This window comes from Pleurodeles waltl, chromosome 8 (assembly GCF_031143425.1).
Source record: "Pleurodeles waltl isolate 20211129_DDA chromosome 8, aPleWal1.hap1.20221129, whole genome shotgun sequence".
Classification (NCBI taxonomy): Eukaryota; Metazoa; Chordata; class Amphibia; order Caudata; family Salamandridae; genus Pleurodeles; species Pleurodeles waltl.
The window spans coordinates 219,837,963-219,852,164 of NC_090447.1; positions in this window are offsets into that span (position 1 = coordinate 219,837,963).

Below are 14,202 nucleotides of genomic sequence, written 5' to 3' on the forward strand. Positions count from 1 at the left end.
TAGGCCTGGTGCCCGCGACAGGAATAGATCACACAACGGTCAATGTTGGTCCTGACGCAGGCACTAGGTGTAGGCACTCAAGTGGGGTAGTGTTTTTATCAGGAGAGGTGAGGAATCACTGGGTGGTAGGAATTTTGTGGACCCCAGCATATTCCTGTAGTTTGTGTGACAGAAATGTGAGAAAAATAGAGTTTTTATTCAACATTTCAGCTTTGCAGGGTATTCTGGGTAAGAAAACTTTGGGGAATCCACACAAGTCACACCTCTGTGGACTCCCCCGAATGTCTAGTTTCCAGAAATGTTTGGGTTTAGTATGTTTCTCTATATGGCCGCCAAACCCAGGACCAAAAACACAGGTGCCTGCCTTACAAAACCAGTTTGTTTTGAGATAGATAATTTTGATGTCTCCACAATACGATTTGGGCGGTGGAATTTGGGGCTGAACTAAATTGGGGAGCTCCCAAGAGAGAACTCTCTCTCTCTCTCTGCTTGCCGCCGCATTCACCTGCTCTCTGGGTTTGGCTAACCCACTATTACCCAGTTGCACAGACTGCTTGCAAAGGGACAGCAGGGCTGTCCTCATCACCTCCCTCATAATGTACTGGAAGAGGAGTTATCGAACTCGACTCCTCCGACTGAAAAATTACTCCCAGAGTCTGCACCATTGTCCTAGCCCTCAGATGCTGTCTCAGTATCTGATGTCTCAGTCTCTGATCCTATGTCAGAGCTGTCCTCTATAACCCGAGTGCCGGCAGCAGTCATCCATCAAGATGCCATCTCTGCTATTGGCTAAACTGTTGCTCTAAAACACTAGCCTACGTAGACAGTCACAAAATCGATGGTGTGTGTGAGATACGTGCAACAGTAGAGGCCACCTTACCTGCGCTTCTTCCCTCAATCAGCACGTTCTTTCAAGACAATCAAAAAACACCTTGTCACATACCATTCGTCACAGTCTTTAGCACCTCCTGCGCCCAGTCCAACAATCATTATTGGTGCTCCCACTCCCTCCTCCTCGGATTCCCTCATTACCACCCAGCAAAAGTGCCCTTCATCTCTCCATAGCCGCCCTCCACCCCGCACATACATTTCATTTGTATTATATCGCAGGTAATGGCTGACTTTACTAATGTACTCAGCTATTTACATAAAATACAGATTTGCTCTTTGCAGTAGGTATATAAACCTTGTGCGCTTCTTTATGGCACTAAAACCGCCACTAGACAAGTCTGAACCTTTTGTAGCAGAAACATAATCACAATACTTACTTGACTTTTTTATTGCTGCCTAAAAGCTACAGTTGAAAAGCGTCAGTGGAAGTATGTGCATTGCTTTGAAGACGCAAGCTGCAACTGCAAGACAACTGGTGGCAAATCTATATATATATATATATATATATATATATATATATATATATATATATATCACTTTTATATGTGGGTCTGGTTTTCCTGGGGGCCGATCGCAGCCCCCAGTGAAACCACACACATATTGAGGCCTTCTGAAAGTGTTTCCTGGCCCCCCGATCGCAGCTGTGATGCGATCGGGGGCCAGGAAACACTTTCAGGAAGGCCTCGTAAGAAAGGGGAGACTCTCCCCTTTCTTACAAGGCCTTCCCGAACGTGGGGAAGGCCGTTTTCCCCATCGGAGCAGGAAGCGGCCGCAAGGCTGCTTCCTGCTCCGATGGGGAAAATCAACATTGTTACGTCAGCGCGCCGCGACAAAGGGGTGGGTGGGGGGCAGGGGGGAGAAACGGAAGAGCTTCCGTGTCTCCCTGGGACAGGAAAAAATAAAAATAAATCTCCCTGGTGTCGACCACTGGTCGTGACCCGCACCAGGGAGGTAGTGCCAGTGGCCGACGCCCGCATTGAAGGGGTTAATAAAGTAATTATTTTGCAGCCCAGAATCCTAAAAAACCAAGAACCCAGCATTTTGAGAAATCAGAAGTCCTGACGCCCAACACAACATGCATTCCAGGGTCCAGCAGTCCGATTCTGCAGTCCACGAAGCAGAAGCTGGTCTTTTTTTTTCTTTTCCTCTTCCCAAAAACCCTTCCCCTTGAGGTCCTGCAAGAGGGCAATATACTCTTCATCATGGTCACATTAGTTCTCACCAGGATTGGGTATTGTCATCGCCCTACCAGAAATCCTTGAATTCAGGTGAGTGGCTCGCACAGAACACCATGCCACTGGTGTACTTTTTGCACTTTTTGTTGTGGCCACCCTGCAAAGTTAGATATGCCAATTAAGAGTTAACCAATTTTATGATGTTTTACAATCTGGAGAACATTCACTGAGGACTTGACAGCAGTGTCCTAGTGAGCAGAGCTAAAAAAACAACAGCATTGCTCCACAGAAATGGAGATGACATTGTTAACCTCAAAAAACTGAATAGCCTTTTTTCATGAATCATAAGTACTATGAAGCACATATGAGAAGATTTTCAGGAGTAGCAGTGCAAAACCTATTTAGTAAAGCGAATAACTTGTGCAATATGTTGACTGTCATCTCACTACTAAGGCATTTTAAAAGGCTTTATCTGAATACGGAAAGTTAATTGTGATAATGGTATTCTGTTAACAAGCCTTTTTATAACTGTTAGCGGTACCTTGATTAATTGTGCAATTCCCTTTCTGTTTGCCAGCCTTGACTTGAGCCATATCCTGACTAGTTAATATATATCCAAATTTTTGTCATAATATACATTCCCTGTCTAGATTAATATTCAGCATTATAGCATTTTTTAAAATCTCTTTAAAAACTACATTTTCTTTGTTGGTTCATGCTAGTTTGAATTAAGGACGGGGCACCCCAGTATTGATTTAATTGATACAGTCGACCTTATTAAACAGTCTTGACCTTTAACATTATGCTTTTTATCAGCACCCATATTAGATATCCAGAGGGAGCAAGAATAGCTATGGTTCCTCTTCATAATCGATCATCATGGACACGTTTCTTACTCAATCGAGATGCTGCATCAGCGGGCATCCATAACAGTAGTGTGGACTGTCCCATAGGTGTATGACCTGCCCTCACCCTGCTTCACATTAGCTAGTTTCTTGCAAAAACCTGCAGTGCTTGGAGTGTTTCCTAGCTTCCCACAGCCATGAGGACCCTTGGGAGGTGCTCTTCTTTGCCCTGCCATTTTCTTACATTATGCTTCTTATCAACACCCATATTAGCCTTTCATGGCCAGAGGGAGCAAAGAAATCTGTGGTTATTATCTGTAGAAGATCATCACTGGACCCATTTTTTCACTTTATTAGGATGATGCCATAAGGAAATGTCCATATCAGTAGTATAGACTATCCCCATGCAGAGTTTGGCCTGCACTGAAACCTACTCCATTGCCTCATTTCTGGCAGCATCTCAATGCATTCAGGGGTTGCCTAGCAACAAGAGGGCTGCAAGGACCTGTGGGAGGTTCTCTTCCTTTGCTCTGCCTTTTGCAAAGAGGGTGAAATGCACGGTTGTTCATCCTCTTATTATTTTGCAACAGCAATTGAGAGCAGTGGTTTAAAAGAAAGACTCAACACTTTCCTGGACTCTTCCAGGATCATGGATGAAGGGTAGTTTAAGGTACCATTGTGTCTGCTAAAGCAAGTACATTCTCTTACTCTACAACTAATACTGGATATTTTGGCCTGCAATGCATTATTTCACTAAATGTCTTGGTGGGAGCACTTTCAAAGTTTACGGGTATGATTTAGATCTCCGCGGAGGGTAATACCCCATCACAAACATGACGGATATCCTGTCTAGCTCATTACGATCTCATTATGTCCTTTGGAGATCATAATACAGCGGGCGGAATATCTGTCAAATTTGTGACGGAGTATTCCCTCCACCAAGATCTAAATCAGGCCCTATTTCTTTTATTTGACACACTTTGCCCACATTTGGCTTACAGAAGTATGTTCTGATAATTCATTATCGCATATTTATAGAGAGGTCATTTTCAAATGTTAACATGTCTGATAATCATCAGTTCTGACTTGTTAATATTATTGGGATGGCAGGAACATTTTCAAAAAGGCCTACAATCACTTACACTTATACTGAAGGAAAATATTGACCAAATTGGTCACTAACTTGTTTTTTCTCATATATAAGGAATACTTTTATATGCTAAAATACACACTTTATTCTAAGAATAGACTGGGGCTTATTCTTAGAAACACAAGCTGCATTGACCACGATCACTAAGGGATCTTTTCCTCACTGTAAAAGGGTAGGATCCTCTACATAATGATTGATTTAGCATGTGTGTGGTTTTTTCACATGTGCCCCACACATCCTATGATCGATGTGAGAGCAAGAGTTTAATGTGAATCTTTGAGCACATCACAACAATCACCAGAATGTGCGTGTGAACACTATTTGTGAGCATGAAGATAATGCTTTTAAGTGTCTAAACATATTGTTCTATATGGTTGTTTTCTCTGTTTTAGGTCACAAATTATATGAGCACATAAATGTTAGTGTAAGTTACACTATGTATTCATATAGGATTACACTTCTTTGAAGAGTATCATTACGCTCCCCGAGTGAAGATTAGGTACATTTTTATAGATAATGATCCTGATGAAATACCACTTGGTCTTCCCTCACAAAACCGGCACGAAACATGTCAAACTAATACTTCTAGTGAATGAATATACCACACAGTTTTCATTTAGGAGAAGCTAGGAACATTATTTCCTTCAGCTTCCCCCATGTTTTTAACCTCAACATAGATATTGGTGATTGTATTAAAACGTTGTTATCAGTATCTGTAGTCAATTTTAAACCTCACCTTTTTCCTGTCTTCTGCATCAAAATAATGGGATGTATGTCTTATCTCAGTTTCTGCCTTGACACATTGAGAAGACCTCCTGCAAAAAGCTCCCTTGAGGGGCAGATGGGCATTGCAGCACCACCTCCATGAGGAGCCGGCCTGATGATGAAGCATGCCACCTTTGGATGGGTGAGGACTTTTGCTTCATTCGAGCAAATGTTTTAGGTTACTGTGAACAATCCAGACTCCTCATTAAATATTTATGGGGAATAGACTATTGAACAGTGGGGCATAGTTAAGTGCCCATACTGCCACCCTAGCACTGCCATAGCATCATTTTTGTGATGCTAAGGTGGAGTTACAGTGGCCTTTTCCCTGCACCATGTTTACAAAGTGGTGCAATGCATGCATTGCGCCACTTTATAAACCCTTTCGCCACATTATTCCTGTGCCAGGGATATTTTATGCAAGGGGGGCAATCCCCTGCTAAGGGGGGCGGCAAGAGGTTTCCTTGCGCCATTTTTTTCAGCACTTTTAACGTCTGCTCAGAGCAGGCATTAGAAGGGGGCATATCATTATTTATAATGGGCACCTATGTACTCTGCATGAGTAGTGCCAAAATGTTAGCGCTACTCCTGCAGAGACCATTGATAGCGTAAAAAAATTATGGCATCGCCCTCTACCCTGCGCCATGGTGCGCTCATTTTAACTACGGCACAAACATGGTGGTGGGGGGGGACTAAGGGGCACAAGGAAAGTGGAGTCCGACTGGGTGAACGGCCACTTTCCTTAAATTTGCCCCAGATATCTTACAGTTGTTTTCATTTGATATTAGGAGACTACTTTCTCGACCACCTAATCCTACTTGTCCTTCTATTTTTCTGAGCAGATACAATGGATGCCTGATTAATTGGACTCTAAATGATGTTCACACATCATGTGCAAAAGAGAAAACAAAACAAGACTGATAGTTTCTGCAATAAAATATCCATTGTAAACTGCTCCAAATATAAAAAGAGTAGGGATCTCCATTTCCTTCAAATACCATCAGAAATGGCCACATGAAATATATTGTCGAGCAGAAGGCACGTGAATGGGGATATTGAATGTTTTGCTTTTGTATTTATAGATACACCGGAAGTAAACAACAGAGCTTAAAACAATATCATACGCACAGAAATAGAGCTGCACAAAGTACAACACAATCAAACAATTAAAACACAAAGCAACACAAAGCACAAACACAATGCAATAATGAACCACCAAAAGCACAGCAGCACAAAAACAATAGCTGACGTCACCACCACAACAAAATGCTGCATAACGATTCATGTCATACATTACCACTTCATAGAACAGAAGTAAAAGGTGTTTGTATTGCCTTAACTTACCACATATGGCATGAAATAGTGTCAGTTAAAAATGTTTGTAATTCGGCACCTATTCCCTCAAACTGAATAATCCCTTACACAGTAACGGCTCGCTGGTGTTACAGGGGGTGGGGCGGTACACAGGGGGGGGAAGGTGGGAGGGGGTTGGAAATATTCATAAAATGTAAAAATTAAAAATAAATAAAGTTACCTGCACGCGGTGCTCTGCGGCCGCTCCTCTGTCTCCTTTGCAGGCTGCAGGCTGCAGGCACAAGCTCCCACCCAGCCTGCCTTGCAGCCAATCCTGATGCAACTCAGAGCAGCGTCAGGATTGGTTGGGAGCACCCAGACAGGGTTCTCCCAGGCAGACTGGGAGCCTGTGCAGGCTCTCTCCAGCCTGGCAACTGTGCTGCTGGGCTGGAGAGAGCCTACTGCACATGTGTTTGGCCGCCGGAGACGACCGGCCAAACATACAAGTGCAGTGAGCACTCTCCCTCACTGCTCCTTACTCTCTTGGCCCGCCCATTTAAACAAAATGATAATAAACAAAGTTTATAATCATTTTCTTTTAAAGGTTTTGCAGCTGCCACTGCTGGCAGATGGCAACCTCGCCCTAACAGAGGAGCCATTCCTGCCCATACATTTGCAAATGGTATGGCCATCAATGGTGAATAGGAGTCGATGTATAGTACAAACAGAGGAGAATGCACACATTAGAAGGTGCTAGAGTAGCCCCAACCTTCAGTCAAGACACCTAAAACCTCGATACCTAGGAGAAATGAGCACAGACAATTTTTCTGCCTAATCTGTCAAAAACGTTCAGACACACTGGCATAACACACCTTTACCATAATTAGCTGTGCTGCGATTCATATATGATTTGGAAAGGGAAACGCCAGAAAAGTTGTCAGAAAGCATGGGGATGGAAGGGTGAAAATGTTTCATATTTGTATCCACCACCAAGCAATTTAAATCCAAAATGTTCTGTCAGTTATAAAAAAAAATCACTTCTTTAAGAATATTTCAAGAATAGCTGAGTGAAAGCGCGAGTTAATATATTAAGTTCATTGTTATCACTAACAGCCCATTACTAGATTGAATGTCCACAAGCCTCCCTCCATGAATAATCACTGTTTTTCTAAGACCTCGGGGTATACAGTGAAATTATATGAATTAATGAGTCCTGAATATTCACACTGATGAATGCTAAGCATATTCGTGCAGATTTAATTGAAAGGTACATTTATTATAAGGCTTAGACTGCAGAGCGTTACTTAATTGTTTCCGCAGTGTTGTCAGGAAATGGTGTTTCCTCGATGCAAGTATGCTGCATATTAATGCATTTTGAAGTCAAAGAAATATTAAATTACATTGCAATGACGAATGATATGATATATTTTATTAAATAAATAGTTAGCTAATATATGAATATGAATCGTTTAACTAATTTATTTCATTTTAACAACCGAAAGAAAGAAAACAACCGTCTTTTCTTTAACGTTCTTGAGAAAGTCTTCACCTCCACTTCTTCTCTGTTTTTATTTATCTACTGATGATTTGTTAGGCGCTACAGCCCTTTCAGATAGCCCCAGATTTCCCAAGAAGGTATAGAAGAAAGTGGAAGAGACTAAGGCATGAGTTAAAGATCTGTAGGAAAGATAAAAACAAGTTATTATCAAGGAAACTGATATGTTCAAGTAACTTTCAGTGTATTAAACGTGTTGGATCATATCTTAGGGATCACATACGATACATCTTATCTAAGTGTCTTTGAAACTGCAGAATGGTCTCCCATTGAATACTTCTCTGATTTCAGGAAGACAAATTCTCACGTTTTCGCCTGCTCCCCCATGATCAGGTCTTCAACAGGCAATAAAGGAGGACCTACGACAAAATGCCGACCAGAATCCCTAAAGTCTTTAATGGTTTGACAAGTAAGCATCTTTCCTTGTGACAAAATCTGCAGTATACACAATGACATTACTCACAATTGTATGCCACGTGCAGCTAGCCGATAAGTCACCACTTTCGTCAGAATAAACTCTCAAGTCCTTTTCCCACATTCTATGCAGGGTTTTCAGAAACGAAAACATATGTAAATGCTAGTGTTTTGCTCTGGACATTTGTCTTTGTGTAATTTTTTGTAATTCTCTGTAAGGCACTTTAATAATGGAACAGTGTTTTGTGACATATGTAACTCTACAACTACTTTCGTAAGACCCCAGACTCCATTTTGAGCTGCTATGTTAGCCTGTATGCCCATGGCCCATATGCCACCTATCATTATCTTTTGTGGAAGTTGTGAAAGTGTCCAATCTTCCAAACAATGACTTTAATTAACACCTAAGGTGACATCTGTGTGCTACAAATTCCCTGATATCTACATTTCAAAGTGGGACAGTGAATGTGCAAAAGAAACATAGTCTGAATTGATGTATTTTCATTATGCTGGTTCACAACAGCTATATCTTAGACCGAGTGGGAGGTCCCTAATGTAGGGTAAAGGCCAGTGGTTAATCTTAAATGAACCCTTGACGTCAACACCGACTCAGAGAGGTCTTTGCTTCCGCTCTGCCAGACTTCTCTTTCTGCTGCAGCATCTATTCCTATACTGAGAGCTGAAACTGAGCCAATTCCAAAAGGAAATGAGTAGAGCTCAGCTGATTTTTCTTTCTGTGAACAGGTATGCATTGTACTGAATACCAAGAAACTCCAGAAGCAAGTTAGCTATGCCATGCTCTCATAGTGTATAGAGTATTGCATAGAAGTAGTCTCTAGGGTGTAAGGATGCTAAGATAATTTTAACCATGATAGAATTGTTCATATTATTATTGCTGTTAGTGACATACATTAGTGCTATTTTATAGCCTCTTTGGTTATTACTTATATATTAGGCAACAGGATGAGACCGTTGAAATAAACACTTTTGACTGCATATTGTGGTTTTCGTAGTGCAGTATTTGTGTGTGATAATCTAGAGAATGAAATTGGGATTGAACAACCACTGCATCCCTAACTCCTTTGCAGGAATCTTAGTAATCCAGAAAGCATGTAAACTCACTGTCAAGTGGTGTTATGTGTGGCTACAATCAGCAGTGGCAGCCACATAGCTCAAGGGGAGGGGGGCCCAGACAAGGTAAGCATTTTAAAAAAGCACTTACCTTGCCTCCGTCTCTGCTGCCTCCTGCCTCCTCGCACTCCTCTTTCCTCGATGTGGTGTCCCAGCATTTCACTGCTGGGACACCACAGGCTCCCAAGCAATCCTTGCACTGCTTCATGCAAACCCTTGCATGAAAGCAGTGCCAGGATTGGTCTGAGCAGCAGTGACTGCCGCTCAGACACAGCCCTGGTGTCTGTGCAGTTTCTCCAGCCCGGCTGTTAAACACAGCCTGCCCCTCCCTGTACTGCTGGCTGTGCCAGAAGCAGACAAATAAAACCATCTATCATTTTACTTGTCTGCTTCTGCCACAGCTAGTGGAGCAACAATCGTTCACCCTAGCGAAGGAGCCGCCCCTGGCTACAATAACTCACTGAAGCATTGGTGCACTGAACTAAGTTCAGGCACTCTGGAAAGCCAAATATTGTAGAACTAGCCCGAAACTCTAGTTAACACAACACTACAAAAAGCCAGCATGGAGAGGGAAGCAGGAGATTTGCTGGCTTTTGCCAGCTCTGCCTGAAATACTCTTGTTTCTGGTTCCTGTTGCTATAAGAATGTGATGTCAGTTGCAGTGGGTTTCAGATTATGCAGAACTGTGAAGATGTTGTGGGGCCCCAGAGAGGGTCTGTTGAAATGTGGTTGATTAGTAGGTGCAGGTGGGTATCTACAACTAGTAATAACACCACAATCACAAATAAGATCCAGTCAAGTCTCAAAAAATGAATCCTTGCTCAACCACTGGTAGCTTGGCTTACAAACAGTCAGGCGTAGCTTAGGAGACAGGTGTGTAAACCAGTTAATATCACCAAAACAGTAAATGAGTGGGACACCACACACAATAAAAATCCAACAGCAATTTATGAAAAAAGAGACATTGTTATTTTTAAAATGACACCAAAACGACAAAAATCCAATGTAGGGGACAAGAGATATAAATGTTTAAAAATTAACTGCAAAAATGCACTCCCTGGCACAGAAATGTGAAAAGCGCCATTCCCGGTTACTGGTTGCACTGGACCTGTAAAAAGTCAAAGTTTCACGCTGAACGCAATGAAGCACGGATGGGCTACAATGAGTGGTAGGGCATGGTAAAGTGCTTACCTTCAGACTTAGGCGGTCATTATGAACATGGCGGTAAACCCCATTCCCCGCCGTGGCGACGCTGAACAAAATCCCGCCATTAGCAGTGAACAGGAACCTGCCATATAAAGATGCAAAAATCTGAATCCGTCAAAAATTTCCCACCCACCAGTCACCGCCAGGACCTTGTCGGCAGAAATGCAGGATATCCCACCATGCCACCGCCGAGCACACAAACTCCCCGCCCTCCAAATAATGATGCACAAATCAACGCGGTTGTCAGTGGAAGTCGAACGACCATTGGCGCTACAGACCACCGCGGCCAGCAATGGGATCCAACAGTAAGAAATGCCTACATTGGCAAGTTTGAAACCCACACACCTGACACACATCCACAACACTATAAAACACTCACAGACACACACCACACTCCTTTGCAACGCCATTAGGACAACTGAGATTGAGAACTCCACAAGCAGACACTGAATGCCACAATACACAAATCACATACCCAACCCCACAACAGCACCCTCACCTAGATCCACACAACACACCACTCACAACACACTCCATGGCACCCCCCAAACACCCACGCTTCACAGAAAGGGAGCTAAGGACCCTGGTGGATGAGATACTGAAGGTCGAGCCACAATTATTTGGGTGACAGGTTGAGCACACCCATCGCCAGGAAGATGGAGTTATGGCAGACCATTGTCAACAAGGTCAATGCAGTGGGACACCATCCACACACGAGGGATGACACCCGCAAGAGATGAAACAACCTGCATGGGAAGGTGAGGTCAATGGCATCCCACCACAACATTGCAGTACAGAAGACTAGGGGAGGACCTCCACCAACACCACCCGACTATACTGACTGGGAGGAAAGGTTCTGGCCATCCTGCACTCTGAGGGCCTCAATGGACTCAGTGGAGGAATGGACTCGGGTGAGTGATCTACAATTACCCCTTATCCACCACACCTGTAATGCATGCACCACCCCACCCCTCCAACATCCACCAGGACCACTACCCCACCAATGCCACAATCACTATATCCAGTCACCCTGCATGCCCACAAATTCACCAACAGGCCCACATACCTCCCCTTGTGCACAGCCACCCACCCCTGCAAGGAATCACAAAGACACTACACCACCCACAATGCACCTCCACATCCAACGGAAAATGCAATGGCAGCCGTGGAGCATACGCCATCTCGTCACACAAAGTTAATTTGTCTCACTACTCCAATGAGTGTGCTGCTGTGTCCTTCCTCTGGTCCTGGAAATGGCATGAGTGGCAGGGGAAAGGGCCCCGGCCGCCAACCAGCATGGAACTGGACAAGCTCGTGGACGGGGTCCTGTCTCTGTACGCCAAACTCTACGGTCGACCAGAGGTACAGGTGAGTAGGTGGATTGGGGGCATGGATGTGTGTAATGGTGGTAGATGGCTGTAAACATGTGTGCACGGTTGACACTATACAGTTGTGGGATTCATGACATGCTGCGTGTGTGAGGTCCTGTTATGCTGTTGTGAGTGTCCATCCCATAGGGGACGTATAGCCAGCTGTATGTAATGGCCATAGTCTGACCTCTGTGTTCCTTTTTCTGTGTGTCCCATATAGGTCAGTGGATTCTAGCATGCCATCGCCAGGGAGGTGCGGACCCTGGGCATCTACAACCGGTGGAGCACCAACTGCAGGAAGCAGTGTGAGGACCTGCGGCACTGGGCGAGGAAGACCTGCGAGGCCCAGCTGGGGAAGTCCTCCCAATGAGGAAGTGGTGCCCGTCAGGCACTGACCCCCCCCTAATGCGCTGCATTCTAGCAGTGGTGTATCCGGACCTGGATGCGCACTTGAAGACTGCACAGCAGACACAAAGGGGTGAGTACAGAAACCATCTTATGCCACCTTGATGGATGTGTGAGTGTACTGTGGTATGTATGCTGTCTAGTGGCAGGGACTCTGACTGATGTTCTTTTACATAATGGCCCCCGTGGGGAGTTGGGTTGTAAGAGTCAGGTCTGCAGTACTTCAGGTCCTTCAGTGATGTAGGGAATGGCTGTAGAGCAGGGTTGTGGCCACTAGTCAGGGGCATAGCCGTGTGTATAGCGGTAGGTGCTGCATGGCGGAATGTTTGCAGGGTGGGTGTATGTGTGAACCAGTTATGTACCTCTATTCAGCTATTTACAAGTGTCTCTCCTGTTTTGTCTCCCCATCCCTGTTCTCTTGTGTTGTCTGTGTACATCAGCATCATCTGGCGAGGGAGCTGAGGCACCAGCGAGTGGTGATGCAGCAGCCCATGGTTTAACGAAGGCAGAGTCGATCGACGCCAAGGGGACCAGTGGGTTGGAGGGTGAGGGAAGTACCACAGGGGAGACAACTACCACTGGAGGTAGTGACTCTGATACCTCCTCCAATGGGAGCTCCCTGGCAGTGGCGGACCCTAGTGGGCCCACCCTTTCTGTGTCATCTTCCGCCACCCCCATACCATCACTGCCCTCCCATTTGCTTCCCACTGAATTGCCCATGCCCACTCACCCAGAAGGGCAGGCATCTCCTTCACTCCAGGCACCTCATCCCCTGCCCCAGTCAGCCCTGCTGCCCTCATGGAGAAGGCTATTGACCTCCTGAGGACCATCTCTGTAGGGCAGACAACCATCATCAATGCCATCCAGGGGCTAGCATCAGAGGTGCAGCAGACCAATGCCTACCGGGATGGCATTCACGGTGTCGTGTCTGGCCTACAGAGATCTTTTCAGGCTCTGGCCTCCTCTTTGATGGCAGCCAGTGTCTCTGGTCATTCCGTCCCCCATCCAACCACCTCTACCCCTTGCAGTACCGCACTCCCTTCACCTGTCCCAAGCACACATTCTGACAGCCATGTACATACCTCAACACACAAGAAGCACACTGCAAAGCACAAGCAGCACACTTCCCACCACAGGCATACACACAGCCAACATACAAAGGCACACACCCCAACATCCACTTCCCCCGGTGTGTCCACCTCTTCCACCTCCCTGTCTGTCACCTCTACATGCACACTCACAGGCACTGCACCCTCAGTCACTGTAGCTGACCCCATTCTTGCAGTCACCACAAAATCAGACATCCATTCATGCACCCCATATCCCACACCTGCACTCACCACAACGACTTTGGTTGACATGTGCAGCACACTCACCAAACTTGCGGACACACAGACAACATACATTTACACTGGCAGCCTGTCTTGTCCCACTGTGTCTGCCCCCCTCCTCCCAAGACACTCAAATGCTCCAAAACACCGACCCCAACACACATAAAAAAAAAATAAAAAAAAAGACCATACCTCAGCATACTGTACAGTCACCTGCACCCATGTCACGCACACCTCAACCTGTAATGACCACTCCCTCTACCTCCACTCCCACGCCTTCCTCCAAGTACACCCCGATTACACCTAAAAACTTTTTCCTATCCCATGTTGACCTATTCGAACCCACTGGCCCACCCCGTCTCATTCCTAAACGTGCCCACCTCCTTGACATGTCCACTCCTCCGACATCACAGCCCACCCCTGTCCGCCCTTCCCATTCCCGTGCTACCTCCCCTGTGAGCAATAGACCCCATGCTGGCCCAGGAATATCTGCTGCACCCCAGTCCAAGGCCGCTCTACCAGCTTCTGCGACCAGATCCAAGCCCCCTCCACCTCTTAAACGTAAAGCCAAGCCCCCCCTCCCAGTCATAAGTCCCCATCCCCATCACACCCTGCCCCTGTTCCCTTAGGTTCCTGGATGCCCCATTGTTGCCCTATGAGGTGGAGTACCT